This window comes from Podarcis gaigeae (genome assembly GCF_964106915.1).
Source record: "Podarcis gaigeae genome assembly, chromosome: 4".
Classification (NCBI taxonomy): Eukaryota; Metazoa; Chordata; class Lepidosauria; order Squamata; family Lacertidae; genus Podarcis; species Podarcis gaigeae.
The window spans coordinates 95,726,692-95,740,298 of NC_139677.1; positions in this window are offsets into that span (position 1 = coordinate 95,726,692).

Consider the following 13,607-nt stretch of genomic DNA (forward strand, 5'->3'; position numbering starts at 1 on the left):
CCTTCTTGGCTATGAAGCTCACGGGGTGTGATCCTGTGCCATTTACTCCCTCTGAGCCTAACCCACCTCACAGGGTTGTTTTGGGGACTGAATGAGGAGGGGGAAGAAGCATGTTGGCCGAGTAGCAAAACTGCAGTCAAATCATGTGCAATACTGACTCTTTCCTTGAACTTAAAACACTGTCCAAACACTTGTTAAAATATTCGAAAGCTTTTGCTTGCAGAACATATAGCTAAAGAAGAATATAAGATAAAGGTAAAGGGACCCCTGACCATTAGGTCCAGTCGTGACCGACTCTGGGGTTGCGGAGCTCATCTCGCTTTATTGGCCGAGAGAGCCGCCGTACAGCTTCCGGGTCATGTGGCCAGCATGACTAAGCGGCTACTGGCGAACCAGAGCAGCGCATGGAAACGCCGTTTACCTTCCCGCTGGTGCGGTACCTATTTATCTACTTGCACTTTGACGTGCTTTTGAACTGCTAGGTTGGCAGGAGCAGGGACTGAGCAATGGGAGCTCACCCCGTCGCGGGGATTCAAACCACTGACCTTCTAATCAGCAAGTCCTAGGCTCTGTGGTTTAACCCACAGCGCCACCCGTGTCCCTTGCAAAGAAGAATATATGCAAAATGGACAATGTAATAAGATACTTCCCATGTGGCCAAAGTTAACCAATCACATGAGAGTTACTGGGGAACATTCCAGAATTAAATACACAGCAATGCATTTAATCACCCCAATTTCAGTAAATTAAATCACCATACTTAACAAACTGTGCATGACACAGAAAAATGTAATAAATACCTAAATATAATATTTATTGGTGAGCCCCATTTATGAAGTGGCTTTAGCTGTCCCCATGCACACAGAAAGTCAATATGGTGTCCTCCAGCTGTTGCCGGGACTACAAGTCCCATCTTGGCCACGATGGCTGGGATGATGGGAGTTGTAGTCCAACAACGTCTGGAAGGCACCACGTTGTCTAAAATCCTTAGTTGCCAACTACTCTCTGGCAAACCACTTTGAATGGAAAGTCCAAGCTCCTCCTCTCCCTCACAAAAGTGGCAAATATCTAAATTCAATTGCTCCCGATTCCTGCCTTTCGTTCTCTGCCTTCCAAAGACTCTGGCTGCTAAAGCACCTCACTTCAGAGGGGGAAACAGTAAGCTTTTTGCTGCATGCATCCTTTATAAATCCAGAACTTAAGTAGTTAATTGTCCCACTGTGGAGAGGATTTTTTTTTTAACTATCCCAGTTCTCATTGAACAAGATGTCCTTTTATTTTTCGGCTTTGGATGTGGGCCTGACTGCTCTTCTAAACAAAGGGATAACCAACAAACCAAGCTAAAGTTTTAAAAAACCCAGCCATGTCTGTCTTTGAAGTTCTCTCTGTGTTGTTTGGAAAACTTTGGGATGGGTGGGGTTTTTTTAGGGGGGGGGAGTAAAAAACAGAGCAGCGGGGAATTAAGGGGAACTCGCTCTCTCAAAGAGCAGGAGACATTAATTAAATATCCTATTCATTTCTTTGGCACATAGTCGTCAAATTAAATATCCCATTCACTTCTTTGGCACACAATCATCAATCAGATTTCTTATTAGCATTCTGATGACCTGTCTGACCTTGCTACTGTCTGCATGACAGAACCCAAAATAAGACCACACAGTGGAGAGGCGAGGATTATTCAACAGTGTCTCTTGCATGGGAGCTGGAATGAGTTGTAGCGAGTCAATGGATGAAGTTGGCACTGTTTCTATTTTAGCATGGATGCAGGGAGTTTGACCGTGGAGGGTCTGGCAGCGAATTTTAAGGGTGCAGGAAATATTAAGGTTTCGAATCTCTGCTCCTACAATGAACGTTGCTTCCCTGCGATTCCCTTCTGTAAATTTTGATGCCAAATGCTTATCAGATATTCTCCAAATAGCCAAGTATTTGCAAGCATTCACTGAGCATTTTTGATAACCTGCATTTGCATCTGATGAGGATTTTTTATTTCAACAGTTGACAGCGCCTGATAGGCGACATCTAATAGATCTGCATTGGCTCCCAGTATGTTTCTGAGCACAATTCAAAGTGTTGGTGCTGACCTTTAAAGCCCTAAACGGCCTCGGTCCTGTATACCTGAAGGAGCGTCTCCACCCCCATTGTTCTACCCGGACACTGAGGTCCAGCACCGAGGGCCTTCTGGCAGTTCCCTCATTGTGAGAAGTGAGGTTACATGAAACCAGAAAGATGGCCTTCTCGGTAGTGGCACTCGCTCTGTGGAACGCCCTCCCTTCAGATGTGAAGGAAATAAGCAGCTATCTTCTTTTTAAAAGATATCTGAAGGCAGCCCTATTTAGGGAAGTTTTTAATATTTAATGCTGTATTGTTTTTAACACTTGATTGGAAGCCGCCCAGAGTGGCTGGGGAAACTCAGCCAGATGGGCGGGGTATAAATAATAAATTATTATTATTATTATTATTATTATTATTATTATTAAACATTTGACTGTATTGGGCAGTTGAACTTGGCATTTGAGAATGTCGGAGACATGAACTATTGAATGCCTACCAAAATCATAGACATGCCCACAGTTCTAAAGCACTGCATATCTCAAAGATTTCACTCCCAACTTGCATGGATATGTGTTCCATCATCATGTGAACCCCCACCTGCACTCTGAAATGGCACAGTCCAGACATAGGTTTATTGTCTCATTGAGAACTGGGCCATATGCCTCGAGATCACACCCGCTGTCATCCGTGTGTTTTGATGCACATGAGAAGGGCTGTTTACCTATATCAACGTATACACACCGGGAGAAGGAGCTTGGGCCTGTCAGAATTCTGACAATTACCATGTTGGCAGGGCTTGCCTGTGCAGCCCCAAAGTCACTTGAGTATGGATGAACCTGTCTGCTTCTGTTTTTATCATTTTCTCTGATTTCCCCAATCTTAAACTCTGTTATTCACATATCCACATCATTCTGTGCTTTGTTGGGGGGGGGGGGGAGTTATTGTGAAAATTCACCAGCATTTGAGTGCGAATTTCTCATACCATACACATTCGTATGCAATCTTCCTTCATATACACATTTTTGCAGAGCGTTGCTTCCTAATACAGTGGTACTGCGGTTTATGAACTTAATCCGTTCCTGAAGTCCGTTCTTAAACCGAGTCATGCTTTCCATAATGAGGCCTCCCGCCGCTGGTGCCCTTCCACCGTTCGTAGACCGAGGTAAAGTTCACAAACCGGAACACTACTTGCAGTTTTGTAAAGTCCATAAACCGAATAGTTGGTAAACAGGACTGTTTGTAAACCGAGGTACCACTGTATAATTTTTTGCACGTTGTTTTTCAGCAATATGTGTATTTCAAAATACATTTCCGCCCCACTGAGCATTTTTTTTTTGGTACACCCTACTTGACTGAAGAACTGCATTGCAAAATTCAGAGATGCACAAATTTTGAAAGTTGGATCTGTTTCGGTTTGTGTATTGCCTTGGAAAGTGCGGATGACGTCGAAGCTTACCCCTTCCTGGGTGCGTGCCTGTTGCATAGCTGTCAACATTTCCCTTTTTTTAAGGGAAATTCCCTTATTCTGAATAGGATTCCTCGCAAGAAAAGGGAAAAGTTGACAGCTATGGCCTATTGTGGCACCTCACGCTCAGCTGCCATTCCCGGGCAGTGAGAACGGAGCGCACATGGCCATTAGGGTGCGACGGTGCAACAACAATTTTACCCCTGGTGCTGTTGGGCCTGCTTTCACCTGAATACGGTGCCCCCACCTCACAGTACACCAATGACACGAATTTCTATAAATTACCCCAGATTTTCTAGTGGGAGACTTGTGTGAGGGAAAGTTAATGATTTGGAGTCTCAGGCACGATTTGATCAAATAAACAAGAAATATTTTATTAAACAAAGGAAGTTTATGATGCAAAGTGGGTAAAACGTAGGATACTTCAGATTATAATGTTATTTCACTTCAGTTTTTTCTCAGTTGTTGCTGCTTAATATTTTGGTTCCTAAACAAGGTGGTACTTCCTTTCAGTAACACGCCCCTTTGACAACCCTACTCCTGAGGTACTCCAAGTAACAGACCCAAGGGATCTCTGGTTTGGGAGTCTTCTCTTTTTTTGTAGAAGAATCTCTCCCCTCCTGACTGGAATGAGACCTAAGTAGACCGTATCCTCACAGCTTCTACTTCTCCTGGCTCAACCTTAGCCTCCCAGTTAATTCCTGGCCTATTACTCTTACAGGACACCACACATTTCCTTCACACTAAGCTTAGAGACTTCTTTCTCTGGCTTGTGATATACAGTGGTACCTCTGGTTGCGAACGGGATCTGTTCTGGAGGTCCGTTCACAACATGAAAAGTCCACAACCTGAAGCGCTGTATCTGCACAGGTGCGCGGCGCTATTTGGTGCTTGTGTGCATGCGTGAAGCACGATTTAGCACTTCTGCGCATGCATGAGCGGAGAAACCTGGAAGTAACCTGAAAAAAACATATCATGAAGCAAACATAACACGAGGTATGACTGTATTCCTCAGAGTGGATGTTTCTACCCAGAACTCTCTCTCCTCGCACTCCCTATCTCCCAACCTATTCTCCCAACCTCTATCCCAGCCTCCAAAACTGTCTCCCCAAAACCTCTCCTTTTCAACTCTCCCTCCTGGAACCCCGGCCAATCATAAGCTGTCGTCCATTAAGCATTTGCTGGCAGGGAAAAAGAAAAACACTTGTTGACCCAACCTGCCCAGCAAAAACAAACTTTTCTGTCACATAGGGCAATTCCCCCTGGCCGCCTGGACAGCTGGCTCAAGTTCCCACCAGCTAGTAAAAGGTAAAGGGACCCCTGACCATTGGGTCCAGTCGTGACCGACTCTGGGGTTGCGGCACTCATCTCGCTTTATTGACCGAGGGAGCCGGCGTACAGCTTCCGGGTCATGTGGCCAGCATGACTAAGCCGCTTCTGGCGAACCAGAGCAGCCTGTGTGGTGCAGTGGTTAGAGTGTCAGGTTTGGACCCGGGAGAGAACAGGGTTCAAATCCCTTGGCCATGTAACTCATGGGGTGTGACCTTCGGCCATTTACTACCCCTGAGCCTAACCCACCTCACAGGGTTGTTTTGGGGATGGAATGAGGAGGGAGAAGCACCATGTTGGCCGAGTAGCAAAACTGCAGTCAAATCATGTGCAATACTGACTCTTTCCTTGAAATTAAAACAATGTCCAAACACTTGTTAAAATATTCGAAAGCTTTTGCTTGCAGAACATACAGCTAAAGAAGAATATAAGGTAAAGGTATAGGGACCCCTGGTCCAGTCGTGGCCGACTCTGGGGTTGCAGCGCTCATCTCACTTTATTGGCCGAGGGAACTGGCGTACAGCTTCCGGGTCATGTGGCCAGCATGACTAAGCCGCTTCTGGCAAACCAGAGCAGTGCACGGAAACACCGTTTACCTTCCCACCGGAGTGGTACCTATTTATCTATTTGCACTTTGATGTGCTTTCGAACTGCTAGGTTGGCAGGAGCAGGGACCAAGCAATGGGAGCTCACCCCGTCACGGGGATTCGAACCGTCGACCTTCTGATCGGCAAGTCCTAGGCTCTGTAGTTTAACCCACAGCGCCACCCGTGTCCCCTTCCCGCCAGCTAGTGCAGCCCAAATTTGCCAATCAGTGGCCTCTTCTGGGGGGACGTGTGCCTTGCAAGATCAGAGGGCATTGGTGGCAAACATGCCCTCACAGCCGGCGTGGCATAAAAGCTGTAGTGCTGTCCTGCCTCACTGCAGGCTTATCTTGAAACGCAAACTGAATTGAATTTCTGATCCATCCCTCGGTCACCTTGTGCGTTCTTTGAATGCAAGGAGGGGTGGGTGGGTTACCCAACCTTCCTTCTCTTAGACCAGTTTTGGATTTAAGTGCAAGAACATAAGACGAGTCTGCTGGATCAGGCCCATGCCCCATCTAAGCCAGCATCCCATTTTCCCAGTGGCTAGTCAGATGTCTGTTGGAAACCTACAAGCAAGATTCAAGCATAAAAACATTCTCCCCTCCTGTGGTTTTCAGCAACTGGTATTCAGAAGCATCCAGCTGTGGAGGCCATCAATGGCATGGTAGTGCCTCTGACCACAACTTCAAAGTATTGCACTTGGATTTGCAAAACATTTTGACCATCCTTGAGTAACATGTACAGTGGTACCTTGGTTCTCAAACGCCTTGGTACTCAAACATCTTGGAACTCAAACACTTTTGTGGACTTTTTTCCAGAAGCCGAACGTGTTCCGTTTTGAGTGCCACGCTTCCAATTTGAGTGTTAACGCTGAGGTCTGTCTGTTCTTGCTATTTATTTTGCGTTTTTGTGGCTCTTTTTTGTTTTGTTTTTGTGACTGTGTGGAACCCAGTTCAGCTATTGATTGCTTGTGTGACTGCAGTACATTGTTTACTGCTTTCATTTTATGAACCAATAGTCTCGTTAGATAGTAGAATTCATGTTAAATTGCTGTTTTAGGGGTTGTTTTTAAAAGTCTGGAACGGATTGATCGATTTTGCATTACTTTCTATGGGAAAGTGCGCCTTGGTTTTGGAACGGACTTCCGGGACGGATTAAGTTTGAGAACCAAGGTACCACTGTGTTTTGATTCAGAGGATGAGAATTTGCTGCTCCACCTTGAGGCAGCAAAATGTCTTGGGACAGTCTGGTGGTTCGGCCATTCTGGAATATCCAGGAACTGTCTTTCATAGAGTTGGGGTTTCTTAAAAAAAAGTTAAAAATCTAAATTCATATTGGGCTGCCTCCTGCCTTTAAAAAAAACCATGTTTTTTGGTTAGGCATATTGTCTGCTTCAGAATATAGCAAGGACCTGGTATTGCTAACATTCCTAGAGTGAACCAACTTCTGCAAACTGGTGCACAACATGAGCGGCTGCAACCTCCCATTTTCCTGCACTTGCTTCCTATTTTATTGTGGGAAGTTGCACATTTTGCCCCCTCCTCCACCACCTTGGAAGAACTTTCAGGCAGGGGAAGGAGGAACATGTGACTATCACATCTCATGTGATCCATCACCCCCTGTTTGGAAAGTGGAAGCCATATGCATCGTATAGGATACCGTTCACTGTATTATTTCCTGTTTGCATTGCAGCTCTTTGGGAGCAAAATGGGTCAGGAAAGGAGGGAGGGCACATTCTGACGCAAATAAAGCCCGACTGGGACAGTCGTTGGGGGTGGGGGGAGAGAAGAGTGAAAATGATAGCCGTGATCTAATTATCTGCAGACCCAAATAGCCAAATTCACTGAAAGAGGCCCATAATAAAGGCTGCCCTCCAACCACAAAACACAGACTTGAAAACAAAAAAGGAACATAGCAACAGTATAAGACGTACACACACACACACACACACACACACACACACACACCTAACTCACAAATTCTTCCCATGCACAAAGGGCCATTTTATGAGCATTTTTCTTGCTCTCAGTTCAAGGGAAAAAAGAAAGGAGGGGAGAAAAGATTAGAGCTCTCTGTTTCAGTCTCACTAACGGTTTTCCACCAAAAGGGCGATCTCTAGCTTTTCTGATCTACAAGACTTCTGCAGTCCATAGGCCAGCTCTTGCAGAAAATGGCTGAAGAAAAAAAAACTGTCTGAAAACTCATCCAGAGTTTCTTTATCACAAATCACATGCGACTCGACAGTTTCACTAGCCAGAAGAGCTTGGCTGCTGATGGGGAGCTTGGGATGAGCAAATCTCTCAATTCCAGTTCTTCGTTTTTCCATTCTTTAAATTTCAGTTTTCTCCATTTCCACAACAGTTTGTGATATGTAATGGATGATATTCCACCCACCATAATTTGCACTGTGTTTCCCTTGTATTAAATAACATATTTTGTCTCGTGTAGAATGACATAGCAATAACTTAATTCATTCTGTCAAATTCGACTGCAGTGGGCAGTGAGATAAACAATGGTAGGTTTTTGAAAGCAGCACTGCAGCAGAACAGAAACAGCTCTGCATGCGATGAATACAGGTTAGAATGGAAATCAATGCCTTCTTACATCTCTTAACACCTTTCACTCCTCACACCACTCTCAGACCCATCCATGCCCCTTTCAGAGTTGGAGAAATTGCAACGTGCAAGGTACATATATACCTATGTGGTGGTCATGGCCTGCTGTATCACAGTTTTAGAGCATGGTATTTGCAGAAATGGCAAGCATCAAACTGTATATACTGTTCCAGCATTCTCTTTCAATAATTCTGGAAGAACAAAATAACAATGCAATATCTAAGGAACTTTAAGCTTTTGTGCTGACAGCTGCTTGCTGGGTAATAACTAAAGACTGGAAAACTGCAGGACTTTTGACATTGATCTTTTGGGTTTGGCAAGACGAATGGTCTTACCAACTTAAATTTACTAAAGGCAAAGCTAAAATATTTTATTTTTATGGAGCGTAGAGTTTATTTCATATATAGAATGGCTGGGGAACCCCAGCCAGTTGGGCAGGGTATAAATAATAAAATAAAAAAGTATTATATAAATCAAGGACATATGTAGCAACATTTATCATTTATCAAAGCATTTCATCAGATGATGGGAAAGAGACTAAGTGCAAAATGTAATATTGGAATGAAGTGTGCATATAATTATTATTAATTATTTCAGCAAATCTCCAAGTTGCCCATGGATCTTATGTACACAGTTACCTATATGTAAAGGGGCAGGAGTGGTGGTACTTAAATGCACCACCTTCTGCTAGTACAGTGGTACCTCAGGTTAAGTACTTAATTCGTTCCGGAGGTCCTTACTTAACCTGAAACTGTTCTTAACCTGAAGCACCACTTCAGCTAATGGGGCCTCCTGCTGCTGCCACACCGCCGGAGCATGATTTCTGTTCTCATCCTGAGCAAAGTTCTTAACCTGAAGCAATATTTCTGGGTTAGCAGAGTCTGTAACCTGAAGCATATGTAAGCTGAAGCATATGTAAACCGAGGTACCACTGTAATTACTACACATTGCAACTTTTTATTTAGCTTTTTTTTGCTGTGGTTTTGCCTACATAAATGGACCTGAGATTGGTATTAACAGATAGATGGTGGTTGTATTCGGGGTTTGGACTTTTGGTGTCCCTTCCGACTCAACACTTCTGTGATTCTATAGCTCTGTTAATGTGCACCGCACTTTACAGAGCACAGAATTAGGGTTGGGGGAATGATGTTTTGCCCAACTCGGAAGACTATTACTTTCCCTCCCACTGTTCTCTCCCTCCCCGTTTTTTCATATCATCCTGCACATCTGGACTAGAGGTTCTGGAGGTTCTGGACTGGAGGTTCTGGAGGTTCTGGACTGGAGGTTCTGGAGGTTCTGGACTGGAGGTTCTGGAGGTTCTGGACTGGAGGTTCTGAAGCAGAGGTTGGATGGTCATCTGTCAGGGATTCTTTAGCTGCAATTCCTGCATTGTAGAGGGTTGCACTAGATGACCCTTGGTCATTCAGTCCAACTTTAAATCCGACAACAGTACCGGCCTCGGTCCAGTATACCTGAAGGAGCGTCCCCACCCCCATCATTCTACACTGAGGTTCAGGGCCGAGGGCCTTCTGGTGGTTCCCTCACTGCGAGAAGCCAAGTTACAGGGAACCAGGGACTTCTCGGTAGTGGCGCCCTCCCTGTGGAACGCCCTCCCACCAGATGTCAAAGAGAACAACAACTACCAGACTTTTAGAAGACACCCGAAGGCAGCCCTGTTTAGGGAAGCTTTTAAAATTTGATGCATTGCTGTATTTTAATACAGTGGTACCTCAGGTTAAGAACTTAATTTGTTCTGGAGGTCCATTCTTAACCTGAAACTGTTCTTAACCTGAAGCACCACTTTAGCTATAATGCGGCTTCCCACTGCCGCCGCGCGATTTCTGTTCTCATCCTGAAGCAAAGTTCTTAACCCGAGGTACTATTTCTGGGTTAGCGGAGTCTGTAACCTGAAGCGTCTGTAACCTGAGGTACCACTGTATTTTGTTGGAAGCTGCCCAGAGTGGCTGTGGAAGTCCAGCCAGATGAACGGGGTATAAATAATAAATTATTATTATTACTTTTTTAAAAAAGGCTGCTTCTTTAACTGTTGTTCTCCTCCAACTGGAGATTTGAACACTGGATTTCCCCACTCCCCATCCAATGGCCTTTAACCGCTGCACCACATTGCCCATTTGCACGGTCTGCGATGTGAGACACCACACCACGGACTCTCCAAAGCATCGGATTTTGCCAGCTTCTTTGAAGGGGCCTCCCGCGAGCTGGGTTGCGAGCATGGCAAGTTCTTGCAAAGTCCAGACTTCCTGTCCGGTTTTTGCAAAGCCCGCACAGACCCTCCCTCCCCTTTTAGGTCACCGAGCGCAAAGCACAGTTTATTTCCTTTTAATTTAACAGCTCTCGCAGCTTTTCCAGTTAAATCGACTGTTCATTATTGAGAGCCCCTCCCTCCTCCCCTCGGAGGGTTTCTGGAGGCCTGTGTGGTGCAGTTTAATGAAGCTTTGGCACAAAGCTCTCTTTCAGGGAAGGCGAAGAATAGACCGGCCTATTTAGGTCCTGCGAGGCTGTATGTCAAAGCCTCCCAATAATACTTGTCAGGGAAGGGCAGAAATTCCCACTGCTGGAAGAATGCGCCAGGAGTCGACTTGCCGGATTGACGAGCAGATTAAGACGCAAGCAGGAAATGAGAATGTGTGTTTGGAACACCTGTTTGGCCCCTCTCATTTTCCCATCGCTGGGGGGGGGGGGAAACCCACACCACTTTCATCAAAAAGCCAAAACTCTAATCTATTTGCCTGTTCCTTGCTACATGGCAAGGTCCCTTTCCTTCCACCCAGATAACCGCAGCAAACCGGAAAGCCAGGGTGGTTCACCGATAGCAAAAAAGATATGGATGATCCAGTCCACGGGAAAGCACTTTTCAGAGGGAGAGGGTTTTTTTTTTTAAAAAAAATCTTTAAAATCTTTTTTTTAAAAAAGATTAATAATACTATTATTAATATGCAATCGTATAATAATATAATGTGACACACCATGGGAGAGGTTTTGAAATTATTGGCATATTATTAAATGATAATAAAATTATTAGCGTTTATCGTTGAAATATGAAGCGGTATATAAGGACCCAACTTATTTCTGTGATGGTTTGGATAAACCATTTTTAAAACTGTGTTTTGATTGTTGCAACCCACCCTGGTACCTTAGGATGAAGGGTGGGTAATTAGTAACAACAACAACAACAACAACAACCTAATTACTGCATTTATTTAGGTTGTTGTAATAGTGCAGGTCGTATAGTTAAATCTATGGTTTTCCCAGTAGTGATGTATGGAAGTGAGAGCTGGACCATCAAGAAGGCTGATTGCCAAAGAATTGAAGCTTTTGAATTATGGTGCTGGAGGAGACTCTTGAGAGTCCCATGGACTGCAAGAAGATCAAACCTCTCCATTCTAAAGGAAATCAGCCCTGAGTGCTCACTGGAAGGACAGATCCTGAAGCTGAGGCTCCAATACTTTGGCCACCTCATGAGAAGAGAAGACTCCCTGGAAAAGACCCTGATGTTGGGAAAGATGGAGGGCACAAGGAGAAGGGGATGACAGAGGACCAGATGGTTGGACAGTGTTCTCGAAGCTACCAGCATGAGTTTGACCAAACTGCGGGAGGCAGTGGAAGACAGGAGTGCCTGGTGTGCTCTGGTCCATGGGGCCACAAAGAGTCAGACACAATTAAATGACTAAACAACAACAAGTAGTGCTGGTGTTGCAAAGTTTATATACCACCTTTCTGAACCATGGTCTCCTGGGAGTTTGTGGCCCAAAACATCCTACAAAGAAAAATTTATTTACAGACCCCTTTTCCTGTATGTACTGCAAAGCAATGGTGTACAATCTAACACAGGCTTGTGGGTTTTCAGACTTGGGGGCCGAAGGGAGCACTTTGATTCTTTCTGTTTGGCCCTCGGGTGTTTCTCCAGGCCCCCGCAACCCTCATCTGCCCTGCCCCTCACACTCCTTGGGTGCTTTTTCTGTCTGGCTGGAAAGCACCCTTGAAATCTGATAATGCCTTTTGCTTTCCAGGATGGTGGATGGAGGGGTTTACATGTGCAAACCTCTGACTTCTGTGTGGCTGGAACGTAGCCTATTGTTCAAGGTCAGATTCAGTGCTCCGCCCACATGCCTCTGGCTCCAACCACCGCCCAGGTTATGGCTACCGGAAGTGTGCCTTGAAAGGGAACGCAGGCTGGAAAAGTCAAGTAGGAAAATACATGATGGAGGCTTACAAAATTATATATGGTGTAGAGAAAGTGGATAAAATTCCGGACCACCCAATAAACCTGAATGTTGGATAATTCAGGATTAAAGAAGTACTACTTCACACAGTGCCTAGTTGAATTATGGGATGCGGGTGGCGCTGTGGGTTAAACCACAGAGTCTAGGATTTGCTGATCAGAAGGTCAGCGGTTCGAATCCGAGCAACGGGGTGAGCTCCCGTTGCTCAGTCCCTGCTCCTGCCAACCTAGCAGTTCGAAAGCACGTCAAAGTGCAAGTAGATAAATAGGTACCGCTCTGGCGGGCAGGTAAACGGCGTTTCTGTGCGCTGCTCTGGTTCGCCAGAAGCGGCTTAGTCATGCTGGCCACATGACCCGGAAGCTGTACGCAGGTTCCCTTGGCCAATAAAGCGAGATGAGCACCGCAACCCCAGAGTCCGCCACGACTGGACCTAATGGTCAGAGGTCCCTTTACCTTTACCTAGTTGAATTTTGGGGCAGATTAATAGAATTATGAAGGCACTGTTTTGGGGGGACAGGGGAAGGCAGGTGTGAAGGATTTCCCAGTCCTGAATGGGGCAACTATGCCCATGAAGGACCAGGTGCGCAGCCTGGGAGTCATTTTGGACTCACAGTTGTCTTTGGAGGCACAGGTTAATTCTGTGTCCAGGGCAGCTGTCTACCAGCTCCACCTGGTACACAGCCTGATACCCTACCTGCCTGCAGACTGTCTCACCAGAGTAGTGCATACTCTAGTTATCTCCCGCTTGGACTACTGCAATGCGCTCTACGTGGGGCTACCTTTGAAGGTGACTCAGAAACAACAACTAATCCAGAATACGGCAGCTAGACTGGTGACTGGAAGCGGCCGCCATGACCGTATCACACCGGTCTTGAAAGACCTACCTTGGCTTCCAGTATGCTTCTGAGCACAATTCAAAGTGTTGGTGCTGACCTTTAAAGCCCTAAACAGCCTCAGCCCTATATACCTCAAGGAGCGTCTGCACCCCATTGTTCATCCCGGACACTGAGGTCCAGCGCCGAGGGTCTTCTGGCGGTTCCCTCATTGCGAGGTTACAGGGAACCAGGCAGAGGGCCTTCTCGGTGGTGGCGCCCACCCTGTGGAATGCCCTTCCATTAGATGTCAAGGAAATAAACAACTATCTGACTTTTAGAAGACATCTGAAGGCAGCCCTGTTTATAGAAGGCTTTAATGTTTGATGTTTTACCGTGTTTTTAATAATCTGTTGGTAGTCACCCAGAATGGCTGGGGAAAGCCAGCCAGATGGGTGTGGTATAAATAATAATAATAACAATAATAACAATAATTAGTCCAA